This window comes from Jaculus jaculus, chromosome 3 (assembly GCF_020740685.1).
Source record: "Jaculus jaculus isolate mJacJac1 chromosome 3, mJacJac1.mat.Y.cur, whole genome shotgun sequence".
Lineage (NCBI taxonomy): Eukaryota > Metazoa > Chordata > Mammalia > Rodentia > Dipodidae > Jaculus > Jaculus jaculus.
The window spans coordinates 14,385,115-14,398,519 of NC_059104.1; positions in this window are offsets into that span (position 1 = coordinate 14,385,115).

Consider the following 13,405-nt stretch of genomic DNA (forward strand, 5'->3'; position numbering starts at 1 on the left):
CTTTATTTTTTGAATTGTGCCTGTATTGGATTTAAGTTTATCTTCCTTTTCTCATTCCTGTGGTCAAATCTGGGCTCACTGAGAATGTTCATCTTTTACAATGTATTTGTTTAGTGTTATTAAATTCCCTCTGAAGAGTGCTTAGCAACAACTCCAAATATTTAATATACTATGCTTTTGTTTTTCTTTGGCTCAAAGTATTTCCTAATTCTTCACTGTTTTTTTTTTTTTCTTTGACTCACTGGTTATTTAGAAGTGTATTGTTTAGTTTTCAAATATTTGGCAAATTTCCAGAGCTCTCTCTTGACTGATTTTTATTTCAATCCCATCATTACTAGAGAATATTACTTTGCCTTTTGGCTCAACGTATTTCATTTTTGGATTTAATTTCTGGGTATATAAGATAAGTGTGGGTATAGTAATTGTTATGATGTCTTTCCCATTCTTGGAAGTAGCTTAGTTATTTGGGAAACACTTTGGGCTTAGGGAGTTTTGCTTTGTAGGGCATTTTAGGCTTGGCTAGACAGCATTGAACATCCTAGCTATATGACCACCTCCTTGCCTGAAAACTCAAGTGCAGGCACCCAAGGCTGATGGTCCCTTCGTTAGCCATGTGAGGTTGCAGCGAGAAGGGGTCCATTGGTAAGCACCACACCAGGAATTTCTGGCACTTGAGCTTGGAAGCCCCAGTCTCCAGAACTGTGAGAAATGAGTATCTGATATTTTTCCTTAAGCCCTTCAATGTGCTGTATTTTTTCAATTAAACAATTTTATTTATTTTTCTACAATTTCATATATGTATAAGATATATTTTAATCATAGTCAGTCCTCTATTACCCTCTTTTATCTTTCTCTTATTCCTACTGGTCCCCTTCTTCCCACCTTTCTCCTTTCTTTTTCCTTCCTTCCCTCCCTCCCTCCCTTCCCTCCTTCCTTCCTTCCTTCCTTCCTTCCTTCCTTCCTTCCTTCCTTTCTTTCTTTTGGTAACCAGATGAGTTTAATTAGGGTTTCTTCCATGAGCATGGATGAAGATTATGTACTGGGTCATGAGCAACTTACCAGTGGCTACAGCACTGAAGGGAATGAAATCCCAGCCCCAGGCACCGCTAACAGCCAAGGGCTTACGGGGTTGTACGCCCTCCTTCTCCAGCCATAACATAAGGCTGCCCAGTCTTGGGCAGGGAATCACAGCTGCTATTAATTCATAAGTGCAAAGACCGTGCCATGTCTAGAAGATGGCATTCCACAATAGTGCTCCTCCTATTCTGCCTGTTACATTCTTTCCTCACCCTCTTCCACAGTGTCCCCTGAGCCTTGAAGGGGGTGACACTGATGTTCCGCTTAGGGCTAAACATGCATCCGTCACTTATTCTCAGCACTCTGACCAGTAATGAGTGTTTTCAGTAACCACCAGCTATTGCAAAAAGATGTTTCTCTAACCAAAGGTGAGCGTAGTACTAATCTATGGGTAAATATTTAGAAGGCTGTTTGAGAGGGCTAACATACACATTTATCAAGACCACAGTAGTAGCTTCCCCACTGGGATCTATGATCTCCCTAGCCATGGGCTTTTGATGAGGTTTATAGACCAGGCATGAGTTCCTTCTTGTGGAGTGGACCCCCATTGTAGTCAGAAAGCTATTGTTTGCCCTTATACCAGAGCTGCCAGTGTTGCACATATCTTGCCTGGAGGGTCAATCAGGTACTATGCAAGGCCCGCTGTATTAGTCAGGGTTCTTTAGAGGAACAGAACTGCTAGAATGAATTATCTTAAAAAGGGAATTTATTGGATTAGCTTATAGTAGTCCAATAGCAGTTGCAGGCCCGAGAATCACGGAGCCTGGTAGTTGCTCAGTCCACATGGCCAGATGCCTCAGCAGTCCTGACCCGGCACTGCAGATGGTGCCGGAAAGCCTGGAGGCTTCCTGAGGAGCCACTGGGTTTCGATCCACGTGGGTCTCCAGTTGACGCTGGTCTTCAGTCCGCACTGGTCTTCAATCCATGCTGGAAGGCAGCGAGCAGTTCCGGCAGCCAAGTGGAAGGAAGGAAGGAAGGAAGGAAGGAAGGAAGGAAGGAAGGAAGGAAGGAAGGAAGGAAGGAAGGAAGGAAGGAGACTCTTTTTACCCAGAGCTTCTGTATATCAAGCCCCCTCTGAGAGGGGCATGGGGAGTGGGGCCACCCACTCTGGGGGAAGGGCTTATTCTGGGGGAAGGATTTCCTCCTTTAGTCGATCCTTCCTGGAAGCAACCTCTGCGACCCACCAAAGGGATTTCTGTGGATTACTAAGCAGATCAAGTTGACAACACCTTAACTATCAAACCCACCACTGAGTAAGACTGTTGATGACGTTCTTCTTTCAGCAGCCTGCTCAGCATCTTCCAGCGTTATGACAGATAGAGAGTAGTGGGAAGACTTCTGGCTCAGTTCCAGCTTGACTTGTCCTGCAATGGAAGCATAGTAATAGGCTCTTGCCATCTCATTCTGGTGTGCAAGACCCTATAATATAGCTGGCTGATCTCTGTCATACTAATCAAAGAATCAGGGCTGGAGAGATGGCTTAGTGGTTAAGCGCTTGCCTGTGAAGCCTAAGGACCCCGGTTCGAGGCTCGGTTCCCCAGGTCCCACGTTAGCCAGATGCACAAGGGGGGCGCACGCGTCTGGAGTTTGTTTGCAGAGGCTGGAAGCCCTGGCGCGCCCATTCTCTCTCTCTCTCCCTCTATCTGTCTTTCTCTCTGTGTCTGTCGCTTCAAATAAATAAATAAAAAAAATTTTAAAAAAAGAATCACATATATAAAAGCAAAATTAGAGTTACAGTATGTCCTCTAAAAGAGAGGCACATGTTACTTTAAGAATAGCTATTTGTTCATAATATATTTGGTACATACCCAGGAATGACTCTAAACATCTCCCTAACCCATTAACTACTAGAAGGAGCAGACATTATGACAATTTACCAGTAGGAAACTAGTGCACAGAGAAATAGTTATCTTTCTATTGATTACAATTCATATAATATGATTGAGGTATTTAAGAATTTTATTTTATTTCTTTTATCTTGTCTTTTTCTTTCTTTCGTATTTTTGCGGGGGGGGGGGTTGAGTTAGGGTCTTGCTCTAACTCTGGAATTCATTATGTAGTCTCGGGGTGACCTTGAACTCACGGTGATCCTCCTACCTCTGCCTCCCGAGTACTGGGATTAAAGGCATGTGCCACCATGCCCGGCTTCTTTTATCTTTTCAACTTTTTATTGACCACTCCCATACATATACAAAATGTACCCTAATCATTGTCCCTTCTCATCACTCTTCAGATGCCCCTGCTCCCATAAACACGTATGTTTCCAATGCTTGGTCCCCAGTTGGTGGCGGTTTTGGGGGTGGAACCCTGCTGGAGGAGGTGTGTTTCTGGGTGAGTTTAGTCTCCCAGCCCCTGTGTAAAGCCAGATGCAAAGTGGCCATAATCCCAGCGTGCCCGAAGCAGTGGGAGGCAGAGCTATGAGAATCCCATCGTGGGCTATTTCCGCGTGCGTCATTCAGCATAAAGGCCAGCTGGACTGGGGTTTCCAGTAGCAAAACAGCAAGAGAGGCCCTGTCTCACAGAAGGTGGAGGGAGAGGAAGAGCACCCGAGGTTGTCCTTCGACCCCCACACGTGTGCAGCGGCACCTGAGCGTCTGAACACACACACACACACACACACACACAGAGTTTTTACTTATTTATTTATTTGTTTTGGTTTTTCAAGGTAGGGTCTCATTCTAACTCAAGCTGACCTGGGATTCACTATGTAGTCTCAGGATGGCCTTGAACTCACAGCGATCCTCCTGCCTCTGCCTCCCGAGTGCTGGGAGTGTGTGCCACCACGCCCGGCACCAATACATTTATTTTTAAACAATAAAAGGTAATTTCAGCTTTGGGAAGTGGATTATAACAGGGAGGGGAGAGAGAGAGATGCTTAAGAAGCTACTGTAGGCGTTCAGGTGAGAAGTGGTGATATTACTTGGGCCACCCTGGTGGGCAGAGTTAGAGAAATTATGGTGATTTTCAGAGCTAGAAGGTAAAATTGAGAAGGTTTAGTGAGGGACTGATCACATATTAGATGCTCTCTTTGCAGACAGTAAGCTACTTGGAGATGAGAGCCGCAACTTCCATGCTTGTGAGATCCCAGTGTTTGAACTACTGTGGATCGATACTAATGGTTTAGGAAATGAATAAATGTGAAGCTGGGGAGATGGATCGGCAGTTAGAGGCACTTGCTTGCAAAGCTTGACCAACTCTCCAGCACCCATGGAAAGCCAGAGGCACAAAGTGATGCACTTATGTGTCTGGAGTTTGTTTGCAGTGGCAAAAGGCCCTGGCATGTCTACTCTCTCTCTCTCTCTCTCTCCCTCTCTCTCTCTCTCTCTCCACACACACACACACACACACACACACACACACACACACACACACACCTCTCTCAAATAAGTAAAAATATTTCAAAAAGAAGATAAATAAATGATCTGATTATAGTGGTTTTATTCCCCTTGATTCCCTCCCTTAGTTACATGTGATTCCCTTTGTTTGGTTTGCAGCTTCCTTGTGCTTTCATTTATTTAAAAAAAAATTTCTGGTACTTTCCAGAATCACTAGCAGCACAAGAACTAGGATTATATAAACACAGCTCTCTCGTTAACTTCCCACCCCACAGCAGGCATGGCTGGCTCTGAGCTCTGACCTTGTGTGTAATGAATAAACTTAACAGGGACGTCCGCGCCTCCCAACATGCCTTCTCCAAGGGTAGCTTCTGGAAGCCGGGCCACACTAATCAGCTAGCTCCCCAGACTCGGCCCTAATAGCAAAACACAATATGGCCAGGTGATGGAAGCTGAAAAGCAATGGCACCCCTGGCTCTGGTTAATCTGTTGTTATTTTCTGGCTCGCAGGGAATGTGCCCAGTCATCAATGTAAGAGGCAGCGGCTCAGTTGTTGGAAAACAGATCAGGAAATTGAAGCTCTCTGTTCGCCGTTATGGAGTATTTGAATGCCAGCCAATCTGCACAAAAGCCTGGGCTATTCTTTTTTATTTTTAATTTTTATTTATTTATTTGACAGAGAAAGAGGGAGAGAGAGAGAGAGAGAGAGAGAGAGAGAGAGACGAGAGAGAGAGAATGGGTACGCCAGGACCTCCAGCCACTGAAGACAAACTCCAGACGTGTGCATCCCTTGTGCATCTGGCTAATGTGAGTCCTGGAGAATAAAACCTGGGTCCTTTGGCTTTGCAGGCAAATCCTTAACTGCTGAGCCATGCCTCCAGCCCTTTTAAAAAAAGTTATTTATTTATTTATCTGATAGAGAAGGAGGGAGAAAGAGAGAATGAGAGGCCGGGGTTATTTTTCATCATGCATGGAAAAAAAACTGTGGTAGTGTCATTGGGGAAACCGAGATAGTGAGATTTCAAGGAGCCCAATTCTTTGCTTCATATCTATTGATTGGGCAGGTGCCTGTGTCCTCTAACCCTAATATTCACTCTGAAATTTTCTGCCTTCTCAAGGCAATTGAAGAGTTGGTATCTAGATTAGCCCCATGTGAGAGCAAAGGAAATAGGTCTGTCCGCACTGCTGCAAGAGGTTTTTCTGACTGCCTCACCCTGGCCAGCTTTGGGGAGATAGCCATGTTGCTGGCATCTTGTGTGTGTAGACCATTCATTCGTTTCATTCCATGAAGCTGCAAAGGTTGGAAGGTCAAGACCGCATTTTAAAAAGTGCCTTTGCACTTCAGCTATCAGTGTGTGAAAATGCAGAATAATGTAAACTTTTTATTTTCCTAGAACTAGCGAAGCAAGGAATTTTGGCAGTTTTAGATAACAGATCCTGGAAATGGACCCCTGGTTCAATTTATCTGATGCTTACAAGTTGCCTACTGGGTTTTTCATGTGAAAGACAGTTTTGCCTTAAATAATTGGCTCAAATGAAAGGAGGAAAAAAAAAAAAAAAAAGAACCACCCTGCAAACATTCCTCTGTAAACAACAATTAGATGTCACTTCTGAGACTATTGCCCTAGTTATGCGATGACGGACAGCTCAAAATAGGAAACTGCTCAGGCCTGTGGTGTAGGAACCAACCCATTCCTTTTTTTAAATTTTGTTTATTTTTATTTATTTATTTGAAAGTGACAGGCAGAGAGAGAAAGAAGTATATGTGTGTGTATGTATATATATATATATATATATATATATATATATATATATATATATATGTGTGTGTGTGTGTGTGTGTGTGTGTGTGTGTGTGTGTGTGTGTGTGTGAGAGAGAGAGAGAGAGAGAGAGAGAGAGAGAGAGAGAGAGAGAGAGGGAGAAAGAGGCCAGGTATAGTGGTGCATGCCTCATATATATGTGTGTATGTGTGTGTGTGTGTGTGTGTGTGTGTGTGTGAGAGAGAGAGAGAGAGAGAGAGAGAGAGAGAGAGAGAGAGAGAGAGGCCAGGTATGGTGGTGCATACTTTTAATCCCAGCACTTGGGAGGCCACGTCAGGGAGAACGCCGTGAGTTCAAGGCCACCCTGAGACTACATAGGGAATTCCAGGTCAGCCTGGCTAGAGTGAGACCCTACCTTGAAAAACAAACAAACAAACAAACAAACAAACAAACAGACAGACAGACAAACAAAAAAAGAATTTGATTATAGGGGCCAGACTCATAGTTTATATCTCATACCAAGTATATTTTATATCACATTTTTCTCAATGGTAATATTAGTATAAAACTGCCATGACTAAGCTGGGCGTGGTGGCACACGCCTTTAATCCCAGCACTCAGGAGGTAGAGGTAGGAGCATTGCTGTGAGTTTGAGGCCACCCTGAGACTCCATAGTGAATTCCAGGTCAGCCTGGACTAGCATGAGACCCTACCTCAAAAAACCCAAAAACAAAAACACCTGCCATGACTAAGATATTGACACTGGTACAGACTATATCTATTCTCACTGCTTTTCTTTTTTAAAAAATTTTTTTCAGGTAGGGTCTCACTGTAGTCCAGGCTGATCTGGAATTCACTATGTAGTCTCAGGGTGGCCTCGAACTCACAGTGATCCTCCTACCTCTGCCTCCCGAGTGCTGGGTAAAGGCATGCGCCACCACGCCCAGCTCTCTCTTTTTGGACAGGGGATCTTATGCATCCCAGGATGGCTTTGCGATCGTTAGGTCATCTCAAAGATCACAGAGGATGACCTTGAACTTCTGAGACTACTGCCTCTACCTCCAAAAAAAATAGGAATGTGCAGCCATGCTCAGTTTGTGGGGTACAGGGAATTAAACCCAGGGCTTTGTATACGCTAAGCAAGCCTTCTACCAAATGAGCCACATCTCCAGCCTAATTTCTATTAAGCAATTGCCTCTATTTTTTTTACATAAATTTAAAAAAATGTTTTTTTTTTTTTTTACTTATTTGCATGGAGAGAGAGAGAGAGTGAGAGAGAGAAAAAGGGGGGGGGGGGAGTGGAGGCTACCTTTTGCTGCTGCAAGTGATCTACAGATGCATGTGCCTCTTTGTGAATCTGGATTTATGTGGGTGCCAGAAATTGGACACAGGCCATCAGGCTTTGAAAGCAAGTGTCTTTGACCACTGAGACATCTCTGCAGCCCCCAGCCTCATTTCTATATTTATATTTTTGTGTTCTTTTCTAAAGAGTTTCCTCTTTCCCCTCGTACGACATGGTGACCCCCATCTACCACGTGCTGGACGTTCCAGCTGCTGTGGAGGGAGCAATGAAGAAAAACAAAAGTCCCTGGTCTTGGGGAACTGCCACTCCAGGGACAGACATTTGAATCCACATGCAGTGTATCACATGACCATTGCGAGGAGAACAGAGGTAGAGAAGCATTCATGGACAACTGGAGACAAAATAAATTCGCCATTGTCAGGAGGATAGCTGAAAAGACACAGGGCTATCTAAATATCTTACCTTTTAGTGACTAAGTCTCACATGGGACCTCAAACTCCATCCTGAGGCTCTTAGACCAGGTTTTCATTATGCAACCGTCTGTATCTCTTGCGAAGGGTTTTGGTTTAACAAGAGGTACAGGATTAGCATCACCAGGAAAATAAAATGCTTCTGTCTTACACAGAAGATGGTCCTTTGCCCAAGGCTATGATATTCAAGAGTTCTAATGGGAAGGTCTGTTATTAATGTATAATTGAATTTTAAGAACTGCTTACTCACAGTAAACTGCAGTGTCTTGGGATCTTATTGTTAGGTTGCATGAAAGTAACAAAAGTGCCAAATTCAGAACCAATCACACTGAGTGGAAAACACAAGTCAGAGAAGTCTGTGGCAGCTAAATTTATGTATATTAAAAAGAAGGCAGTAATGGACTCCAACTAATGAGTAAATCATTTGCAGCTCATCGCCTTGGGTAGAGGCGAGGCTGCGCACACTGGGGTAGCATTACCTGTCTCCAACTGGTAATATGTGAGCTGGGGAAGATGCTTAACCTTTTAAGGTGATTATACTGACCAGAAGCAACTTAAGAAAGGAAAGGATCTATTTTGGCTTAGATTCAAGAGGAAGTTTCATGGCAGGGAAGGTGGGTGGCAGGAACATGAAGCAGAGTTGTTCATGTTGCAGTTAGGAAGCAGAGGGGGACAGGAAGTGAGGCTGAGCTATCACGCTTCAAGTCCTGGCTCCGCTGACACACTTCCTTCAGCAAGACTCCACCTCCAAAAGGTTCCACAGCTTCCCAGACAGAGCACTAGCTGGGGACCAAATGTTCAAACGCATGTGCCTATGGGGGGACGTCTCACATTCAAACTAGGCAGTGATCCAAGCACATGGGTATCTAAGCTCTTGTGTGAAGATGCTTTGCAAAGGACAGTTGTTCCATAACTGTTTTCTTCTTCTTACTTCCGTCCCACCAGCTGTCAAATCAGGATGATGTCATAATGCATATACTGCAGGACTGGAGCACCATTTTTAGGATTTAACAAAATAGCATTGCATTTATAAATAATTTTTGTCATAACTTTTATTCATTTATTTGTGTGTGTGTGTGTGTGTGTGTGTGTGTGTGTGTGTGTGTGTGCACAGGCCATAGCATGTGTGTGGAAATCAGAACAACTTCAAGGTTGTTTGGGCTCCACTTTCTTTTATATTGACAATTTTCTTTTTCAACTTAAAAAAATTATTTATTTATTTCAAGCAAAGGTGGGGGGATGGGCACGTCAGGACCTCCAGCTTCTGCAAATGAACTCCAAATGCATGTGCCACTTTGTGCATCTGGCTTTACGTGGGCACTAGGGAATTAAAACCAGGACATCAGGCTTTGTAGTCAAATGCCTTAACCGCTGAACCATCTCTGCAGCCTTTTTCCAACTCTTTATGACAACCTTGATACATGTAGACAATGTGCTATGATCACAATCCTCTCCCTCCATCCTCCCTTCCCCCTTTTGCTAGCCCACCTACACTGAATCTCTTCTTAACAACCAGTCTCTTCTATTTTGATGTTATTGACCATTTTCATCCATGTACATAGTGTGTTTTGATCATAGTCCCCTCCTCTTGCTTTTTCTTTTGGCCCCTTCTGCATCTCCCTCCACTGACCCCATTTCTCTTTCCAACTAGTTCTTTTTTTAAAAAAGAAAATTTATTTATTCATTTGGAAGGAGAAAGAAAGAATGAGAAATGGGTGCATCAGGGGCTCTAGCCACTGCAAATGAACTCCAGATACATTCACCAATCTATGCATCTGGCATTATGTGTGTACTGGGGAATTGAACCCACGTCATCAGGCATTGCAGGCAAGCACCTTAACTGCTGAGTCATCTCTCCAGCCCTTGTCCTTCTCTTATTTTGATCTACTTGGATGTTTTTATTTTGATGTAATCAAAAGATGATGTCTTTTTATTTTTTTGCCTTTACCCATCACCCTGATGGCATGTTGATGGGCCCAGTGTTGTGCAGGTAATGGCAGCTGCTATGAGGTCGTGAGTGCAATGGGCATTGTGTTCAAAAGACAGGGCTCCAAAGCATTCCTCCACACCCTCTGGCTCTGGCATTATTTCCACCTCCTCTTGTGCAACGTTCTTACTTTCTTTGAGACAGGGTCTCTTGCTGCTGCAAACTGTGGTCCAGACTAGAAATGAGCATCAGACCAGCGGGCCCACCACTTCAGGTTCTCCTGTCTTTGTTTCCCATCTTCACAGGCGCATTAGGATCACAGGTCCATGTGCCACAAGGCACTCCATCTGCCAGGGCCCAGAGGAAGTGGAAACATGAGTGCTGCTCTCGTGGCTAGCCTGAAAGCCAGTCCCAGGGAGATGGGGACAGACACTGAGCTCGCTCAAATCACATCAAAATAGAAATTCAGAAGCTACAGAGAATTTGACACCAAATCGTATTTCTAACACGCCTGCCAAGACTCAGGGAACATTGCAGAAGAGGGGGTGGAAAGATTGTAAGGGCCCCTGAGTGAGTAGGAGTAGCTTGGAGCATGGTTTCCTCCATTATTCCCCCAACACACAGACTGTCTGAGACCTTTAGGACCCCCAGTGAATACCAATAACCTCACTGAGGAGGGCCCTCAGTGGACTGGGGGTGGGGGAGAGGATATATAAGAGTATAACCTTAAAAAAATAAAATTAGGTTTTCTTTTTTGATGTAGAGTCCCAGGCTGACCTAGAATTCACTATGTAGTTTCAGGGTGGCCTTGAACTCATAGCGATCCTCCTACCTCTGCCTCTCAAGTGCTAGAATTAAAGGCATGCACCACTACATCCAGCAAATTTAATTTTAAATAATAATGTTTTATTATAAAAAGATAAAATATAAAAGATAAAATCATACCATCCCTCAGGTATGCTCATTCCTTTGAAAGGGCCATTTCTCTTCAAACTATAGATTCAATGTAATCCAAACTAGAGCCCCATAATTTTATTTAAGGAATAAGTTGAAGACATTTCTGAGTTCATTTGAAAGAAAAATTCAAAAATCGTGGGAAACAAAATTGTAAGTGTGACTCCATAAAAATAACTATTTCTATGTAGCTCCAAAACTATCTATAGAGTTCAAAAGTGATAGTTTGGAGAAAGCTATTTGTCACATTAAAACAGACAAAAGGTTACATCCCTAGTAAACCGAGTATCTCCACACTGATGTGGAGAAGATAAATAACCTGATAAATTAGATAAAGCTATGAATAGGCAATTCATAGCCCAGGAAACATAAATGGTCAATAAATATGAAAAGATGCTCCACCTCCCTGGTAGCCAGGTAAATGGAAGTGCAATGATAATTTGATTTCTGCCTCTCAGATCAGCAAACATTTAGAAGACTTATTGCATCGAGTACTGGCAAGGGTGGTAGGAAATAGATGCATCCAATGCTGATGGAGGTTTAAATTGCTATAATCTTTTTGACCCAGCAATTCAATTTGGGGAGATTATAACCTATATATAAATCAAGGCTCCAGTCAGGAAGGATATTGTTTCAGAAGAGTTTGTGATAGAAGAAAAGTTATTTGGGAGAAACCTAAGTGGAAAGAATTATTTTGGATATGATGGATTTCTTTCTTTCTTTCTTTCTTTCTTCCTTCTTTCCTTCCTTCCCTTTCCTTTCTCCCCCCCCATTCTTCCTTCCTTCCTTCCTTCCTTCCTTCCTTCCTTCCTTCCTTCCTTCCTTCCTTCCTTCCTTTCTTTTCAAGGTAGAGTCTCACTCTAGCCCAGGCTGACCTAGAATTCACTATGTAGCCTCAGGGTGGCCTCGAACTCATAGCAATCCTCCTACTTCTGCCTCACGAGTGCTGGGATTAAAGGCATGCACCACCACGTCCAGCCTGGCTGGTATATTTCTAACATGTCCTTCTCCCTCAGAAATCCATTGGGAACATCCATGAGAATGCAGCTTTTAAAAAAAAATATTATTTAATTTACAGAGAAGGAAGAAGAGAGAAAAAGAGGGAGAGAGAGAGAGGGAGAGAGAAATGGGTGTGCCAGGGCCTCCAGCCACTTTCAAATGAACTCCAGACGCATGTGCCCCCTTGTGCATCTGACTAATGTGGGTCCTGGGGAATCGAACCTAGATCCTTTGGCTTTGCAGGCAAGCACCTTAACTGTTAAGCCATCCCTCTGTCCCGAGCATACAGCTTTTTAAAACAGATTGCATCTTGGGCTGGAGAGATGGCTTCTGACTAAGGCATTTGCCTGCAAAGCCTAAAGACCCAGGTTCAATTCTTCAGGACCCACAAAAAGTCAGATACACAAAGTAGTGCATGTGTCTGGAGTTTGTTTGTAGTGGTTAGAGGTCCAGGCATGTTCCTCTCTCTCTGTGTGTCATAAAAAATAAACTTTTTAAAAACATACTACAAAAGCATATACTCCACAAAGTATGAAAATCTGAAAGAAATGGATGATTTCCTTGATCTATATGACCTACCTAAATTAAATCAAAATGAGATTAATCACTTAAATAGACCTATAACAAACATGGAGATCCGAACAGTTATCAATAATCTCCCAACTAAAAAAAGCCCAGGCCTGGATGGATTCACTGCTGAATTTTACCAGACTTTTAAGGAAGAGCTAACACCACTGCTTCTTAAGCTTTTCCAGGAAATAGAAAAAGAAGGAATTCTACCAAACTCCTCCTATGAGGCCAGCATCACCCTGATACCAAAACCAGGCAAAGATAGAACAAAAAAAGAAAATTACAGACCAATCTCCCTCATGAACATAGATGCAAAAATTCTCAACAAAATATTGGCAAACAGAATACAAGAGTATATCAAAAAGATCATTCACCCTGACCAAGTAGGCTTTATCCCAGAGATGCAGGGATGGTTCAACATACGCAAATCTATAAATGTAATACATTACATAAACGGGTTGAAGGACAAAAATCACATGATCATCTCATTAGATGCAGAGAAAGCATTTGACAAAATCCAACATCCCTTCATGATAAAAGTCCTACAGAGACTGGGAATAGAAGGAACATATCTCAATATAATAAAGGCTATTTATGACAAGCCTACAGCCAACATATTACTAAATGGGGAAAAACTGGAAGCTTTTCCACTAAAATCAGGAACAAGACAAGGGTGTCCACTGTCCCCACTTTTATTTAACATAGTTTTGGAAGTCTTAGCCATAGCAATAAGGCAAGAGACACACATAAAAGGGATACAAATTGGAAAGGAAGAAATCAAGTTATCATTATTTGCAGATGACATGATTCTATACATAAAGGACCCTAGAGACTCTACTAGCAAGCTGTTAGAGCTGATCAAAACCTACAGCAATGTAGCAGGATACAAAATAAATACACAGAAATCAGTAGCCTTCAGATATGCTAACAACAAACACACAGAGGATGAAATCAGAGAATCACTCCCATTCAAAATTGCATCAAAAAAAATAAAATACCTTGGAATAAA